This window comes from Eschscholzia californica, unplaced genomic scaffold (genome assembly GCF_041429995.1).
Source record: "Eschscholzia californica isolate CP2 unplaced genomic scaffold, dmEscCali1.0.p SCAF_2, whole genome shotgun sequence".
NCBI lineage: Eukaryota > Viridiplantae > Streptophyta > Magnoliopsida > Ranunculales > Papaveraceae > Eschscholzia > Eschscholzia californica.
The window spans coordinates 48,643,214-48,650,266 of NW_028238309.1; the positions used below are offsets into that span (position 1 = coordinate 48,643,214).

A 7,053-nucleotide genomic window follows, 5' to 3' on the forward strand; every position below is an offset into this window, starting at 1 on the left:
TATTAATAAAGAATTATTTCTCCGTGGATGTAGGTCTTGAGTATTCGACCGAACCACGTTAATTATCGTGTCTTTATTTCATGTCTATATCTCCGATTATTATCTAATCGTGAATTTAACACCTTCTATTATCACTCACCAACACATTACAGGAATCATGAGGGTACTAGTTTGTGACCATTAAGAAAAAGCATGAGGATAGTACTATACGCTAAAAGACGAAGAAATAAGAAATATTGACAGTTAAATTTGACTGACAAAAAAGTTAGATAATATAGGTGTCTTATTTTCCAGTTGATCACAATTTGGGAGCTAAAATAGAAATAACTCTTCTTAACACGACCTACAGTAAAATATCTAAAACACACCGAGATTAATTCTAAATGACGAATTATAATCGTCAAAAGTTCGTAAAGGTTGGATTAAATGCCTAGCCGGTACATTAATATATCTCAACGAGTGACTTAGTGTTATTTTGTAAGAAATGGTGACTTGGTGTCGAAAGCAAGTAACATTTTTTTTGTTTACGGCACAGGTGAAGTTGTATTCGTAAGTAAAAGGAAGTTTTAGTAAATAAAACGAAATTTGAAAAACTCCCGAAATTGATATCCGAGACGGTCGAAGGAGTTACCCTTATGTGAAACTCAAAGTCTAAAATCTCTCCCATAACTTAAAACGTGTACTTAAGGTTCTAAGTGTAAACACTCCCAAATTGTAACATATAATTATTAAAGGAAAATAAGGTGAACGCGATTATTATAAATTAATCTCACGCGTCATATATTGAGGGTTTGGTGATCGGTAAGAGATTATAAAATAGTTGGTCGTCGAGAAAAAGTAGCTACAAGCCTACAACAGAGAACACTAATGAATGATCACATTTCACTAAATATTAGTTAAACATTCATGCTTTTCTCATTCCTTATTATTTTAACAATCCCCACTAAACGAAGGCCAGTTGAAATTCATCCCCATTCATACCCATTCTTATAAATTAAGAAACCAAATCCATCAATTCTCATCTCATTCTCACTTCTGCATTTCATCTCCAAACACTCATATTAACATTTCTCAAACCTCACTAGCTCTTGTACAGTAAACATGGCCAAAAGCATTGAGATGATGGAGGAAGGAGTGTTGAGCCAAAACAATGTTAACAACAACAGTCTCACTGATATCAATGAAGACTCAAACAAGTCTATGTTAGCTAAATGGGGACTCCTCTTTTTCTATTGCATTTGCACTGCCGTTGGAATCATCGTCGGACCTTTACTACTTAGGCTCTACTTTTTACACGGTGGTTCACGAAAATGGTTATCAAGTGGGTTACAAACTGCAGGCTTCCCAATTCTACTCATACCTCTTTCTCTCCTCTACTATCGACGCAATCAAACACCCAGTTCTCTAAATTTTTTTGCTTCCCCAAAGCTCTTGCTCTCAAGCATTATAATTGGCCTATTACTTGGAGTTAGTAACTTCATGTACTCCTATGGTTTATCATTCCTTCCTGTCTCTACCTCCTCTATTCTCATTTCCACCCAACTCATTTTCACTGCTGTATTTGCTTTCATAATGGTTAGGCAAAAATTTACTTCTTTTTCGATCAATGCAATTGTAGTAATGACCTTGGGTTCGGTTCTACTAGGTATTGGAAAGAGCGGTGACCGTCCTGAGGGTGTCACTAGTTCACAATACTTGTTAGGTTTCATTCTTAGTATAGGTGCGGCTGCTTTGGGAGGATTTGTTTTACCTTGTACTGAGGTTGCTTATGCTAAAGCAAGCAAAGTCATTACTTACCCAATAGTGTTGCAATTTCAATTTTGCATGGCATTATCCGCGACAGTTTTTTGCATCATAGGGATGCTTGTTAATAAAGATTTCATGGCAATGCAAAGAGAAGCGAATCAATATGAATTAGGTGCCATGAAGTACTACTTAGTGTTGGTTTCGGGTGCAGTGGTGTGGCAGATTGGCTATATTGGAACATTGGGAATCATATTTTGTACAACTTCTCTATTCGCTGGAGTCATTAGCGCGGTATTGCTTCCTATGACAGAGATAGCGGCAGTGATAGTATTCCATGAGAAGTTTACTGGGGAGAAAGGAATGGCTTTGGCTTTGGGACTTTGGGGATTCATTTCTTACTTCTATGGATCCTACAAGGAGTCTAAGAAGGAAGTTGATGTTGTTACCAATCCCCTAACACTCAAGGAGACTAATACATCCATGTGAATAAACTTTGAAATTTACAGATTGTACTTTTGAATTGTTAATTACATTATTTTGTAACATGTTTCTTCATCGATACGTAATAACATATTTATTGTGCTTCAACCTTCATCTACAATATATATAGCAATTTGGATTCATTAGATTGAAACACAGTATATCCTTCTCAGTTATCTCAAAAACGTTACAAGTAGAAGTCAATATTAATGGGATCACCATCCGACATATTTCAGGAACAAGATAATACCATCTAAAGTATCTTTCCTCATTTGGTCAGTCCTGCACAAATCTTTGCCCACTAATGATAGACTCACCAAGCAAGGATCCTACAATCCCAATAGATGCTCTATGTGTAAAAGAGATGAAGAATCATCAAACCATTTGCTTTTGCACTGTTCTTTTGCCACTGAAGTTTGGAAAGAATTACTACTACAAGAATGGAATGGTTTATGTCATTTGGATATCATCCAACTAATCAAAGATTGGAAACCAAAGAAAGGAATAGATAGAAAAAGTCCCTTGATGTTATGCATTCCAGCTGCAATCATATGGAATATATGGATTGAAAGAAACAAGAGGATGATGGATGATTTGTATGAGAAAGAAGCTACAGTCGAGGAAATTATTGTCCAAAAAAAAGCTTCCATTTTCTATTGGAACATCAACCAACCATGGAGAAAGCAATTGAACTTCTCGAACCTAATTACAAACTGGGATGCGTTAATTAGGCTTTGAGCCATTTGTAATCTTCTTTAGTCACATTGTTGTTTGTGTTTTGTGAAGTTAGTCTTCTCATCTAACTTCTGTAAGCTTTTTTAATCAATGAAACTATTCTATTTCTTCCAAAAAAAAAATATTAATGGGATCAAGATGCTGCAATTACTAAGAGTATTACTTAGAGCATCTCCAATGCAACACTCAAACTCTAAATCTTAGAGTGCCACATAGGATTTTTTGGAGTTTTTCTTTAAAATCCATCTCCAATGCAAAACTCAATATGGATATCTAAAGTGATGTGTCAAGATTTATTTTAGAGATCCTTAAGAGGACACTCTAAATTTAGAGTGTCCAATTAAGGATCTCTTAAGTGCCACATAAGCAAATCAATTAGTTTTAAACCAAAATATAGATTTTTAGAGTTTCTCTTGAGTGTTGCATTGGAGAAGGTCTTGTAATAGAGTGTCTCTAAAGAGGGCATCTAGAGATCCATTTTTCACACTTGGCACGTAGGAGTTTTAGAGTTTTTCTTGAGTCTTGCATTGGAGATGCTCTTAGAGGATGACATAATGACGTGGATTTCACTAAAAGACAGAGTGTTTTTAAAGTTTTACTACGCTGGGGGCCGTTTTTGTCTCCAAATGACGAAACATATGTCATCCTCTAAGTAACAAATTCTAAGCAAGTCTATCATTTCCCAATATTGATAAGTACTCAAATTTATCCGAATAGTATAACTATTATCAGGTTCTTATTCTTCTTGCTTCAACATATTATAGGATCGGTAATAAGGGTAACCCAAGATACAAATCATCAAAGGAAATCGTTTCATATATACATCCGACATACAAGAAGATTTAAGACACTCGAATTAGGATTATTAATTCAGGAAATTGGCCAGGAGGCCCAATTTCTAGTATTTTTTGTTAAAAAGACAATCCATCTTTTTAACTAGCTAGGCCTCAAGTAAGTGATAAAAATAGGCTTGAAGGACATTTTTAAAGGCACCAACTTTTTAAGAGTCAAAAATACCCTTCATTCAATTAGAAATACCTAGTAATAATCTAACTAATAAATCAGGAACTTGAGTTTTTCTCATGAACGAATCGAGTTGGATTGTCGACACCGATTAAAATTTCTGGGGTTTGAATCGATTTTGGCTATAAGATAGGTTAATGTTTTTAGGTTTTGGTGATTTAATCTATTTGCTTGTTGTTTGAAGAGGCTTTTAAGGGGTTTGATTTAGTTTTTGGTTCTAAATTCTAGAGAGAGAAAGTTTTATATACTTTCAATGGAAGGAGAATTTGATAGTGTTTCAAGGTATAATCCAACTTCTTTATTGCTTTATTTTCATTGAGTTATGAATGATGGATGACAATTTGTTAGTTTTGATGTTTATGTTCAAACTTATTTGTTGGATTTATATGGAAGTTGTGAAAGTATAGTTGATGCAAGCAATGTGTTTGATAAAATGCCTGAATAAGATGTTGTTACTTGGAATGCAATGTTAGTTGGTTATACAAGACGTAGGTTGGTTGAAATAGCTATAAAGTTGTTAGATGAAATGCTTGTGAAAAATATTTTTTTCTTGGACAATCATGGTTGGTATTTATGTTCAAATTGAGAATTTCATGAAAGCTTTGGAAGTTTTTCGAAGAAAAGTAAAATGATGGTGCTAGAGCTTATAAAATGACTATTATGAATTTGTAGGGGTTTTAGCTAGTTTTTCGATACAACATTCTATTAGACAAAATATAATAATTTGTAACAAATTTCATGTTAAATCAATTCAAAACTAATTTGCAAACCATTTGCATGGCATTGGAAGGTGTTTGCAAGGCTCTGCAAGGTGTTTGCAAGGCTCTGCAAGGTGTTTGCAAGGCTCTGCAAGGTGTTTGCAAGGCTCTGCAAGGTATTTGCAAGGCTCTGCAAGGTGTTCGCAAGGTTGTGCAAGGTATTTGCAAAAGTCATGCAAGGTGTTCGCAAGGCTCTGCAAAGTTTTTGCTAGGCTCTTTAAGGTGTTCGCAAGGCTCTGCAATTTGTTTGCAAGGCTATCCAAGGTGTTTGCAAAAGCCATGCAAGGTATTTGCAAGGCTCTGCAAGGTGTTTGCATTTGCAAGGCAGTGCAAAGTGTTTGCAAGGCAGTGCAAGGTGTTTGCAAGGTATTTTCTTAGACTAGGGTTAGGTTGGTCTTTTTACTGAAATTGAAAATTACATAATTGCCATCAGGGAGGTGAAGCCTAAAAAACTTTGATGAATCCTTTTTAACCAAAATCATAATTTTTTAGGGAGTTTTGGCCAAATTCCCCTTCAATAGTTTATGTTATTTTTATTTATTTGTTTCCATCTATTGTAATACTCTACTATTATACATAAAAGCAGAGGCATATGGTTTTCCTCGACCAAAACTTAAATCTTTCATAGTATCTGAGCTTAGAAAACTCTAACAAGTATAGTTCGATCTTGTTTCACTTCCACTTAACCGACGGAGGTAGTCAATTCAATGACTACCGTCCGCCGGAATTGAAGTTAAATTTTTGTTTCTAGTGTTCTGCTCATCTTTGGTTCACCAAATTATAGTTTGATGTTCTTCGCAACGAAAAGTGAAAAAATAATCATAATTAGTTTGAATCCGAGTTGTTGAATGTTTAAGTAAGTTCAGTTTTGGAGCAAGACTGGTGCCCGTTAAAAGGAATATTTTTCGCTGATCGATAATATCAACCGTCATTGTTTGTCAACATTTAGAGATCAAGGTTGCAAACGGCTTTTTAATTCAATGTGGTTAAGCCCATGTTTCTTAAATGACCTCCGGATCCAGTGTGATTATGTCATATTTGCTTGTTAATTACTGTCGAAATATTTCTACCAATCTACACCAAATAAAAGTTTGTTCATCAACCAATTCCATGATTGTCTTAATGAAGAATTTGTTCAAGAATTACCTCATCAAGTTTCCTCTCATGAATTTATTTTCTAAATTCAACTTTTGCTTTGATCCTCCGTTCAATTTATTGAAATCGATTGTAGTAATATCTTCAAGATACATGCACATTTAATACACCAGAACCAGAGTTATTTCTATATTTTATGTTATTTTTGTTTATTTATTTTCATCTATTGTAATACTCATATAATAAGGTCTTATAACAAATACTACCCTAGAATCGATTAAAAGAATTTTCTCCCGACTTGTTTACTTTCTTTTTTCAAACAATATTTTATGTTATCTTTATTTATTGTTACCATCTATTGTAAAACTTATTTAACTCTTCCACTTAATCTGGTTGTAAGAACTCTTCTAGTTGGAACACTTTGAACAACTCCAACCGGTTGGGGTTGAGGCCCAAACTTGAAATTTTAGGCCTCAACTGAGCTCCAAACTCACCTTCAGTCGACTCTTAAACAAGAGTCGACTGAAGGCCCCTGGCCACATGACCGTTGGGACTCCAACGACCAAAAATGGGTTCCACCCTTATAAATAAAGGTTGAACCCATACTACACTCACATCCTCAATTATCTCTAAAAAAAATTCTCATTCTTTGTCAATTTCACTCTATCTCTTCCATAATTTTCTCATTCTCTCGCACTTTATCTCTCTTCATATAAACGATCCTCAAGATGTCCAAAAAATGTTCGACGAAAGGTTTATGAAATTGATGTCCCCTAATTTCTCGTCTGTTGAATTAGGGAATGGTGGATACCGAGGAAGTTTGTGACCATCAAGAAAAAGCATGAGGGTAAGTACTTTATATTACAATACGAAAAAAAAGAAATATTGACTGTTAAATTTGACTAACAAAAAAAACGTTGGATAATATAAGTGTCATATGTTCCAGTTGGTCACAATTTGGGAGCTAAAATAAAATTAGCTCTAATTAATATGACCTGAGGTAAAATATCTAATACGGGGGTGGGAATCGGTCCGGACCGGTCGGTATCGGACTCTAACTTCATCGAACCGGTCGACTCGGACATAAAATGTTGGTGACCACCTATTTACTCGGGCTGACTCAGACGGTCACTCTCAAGAATTCTCTGTCCATTGACCGTCCAAGACCGTTTATTTTACCGGGCCAGTCGGACACCGGACGGTCTCGGTCCGAGCT

The 7,053-nt window shown here is 35.2% G+C and overlaps 1 pseudogene; it reads left to right on the plus strand.

Moving 5' to 3' along the window:
* The first annotated feature begins 1,101 nt into the window (after positions 1 to 1,101).
* LOC147558613 (purine permease 1 pseudogene) lies at positions 1,102 to 2,232 on the plus strand (annotated as a pseudogene).
* Positions 2,233 to 7,053: the final 4,821 nt, after the last annotated feature.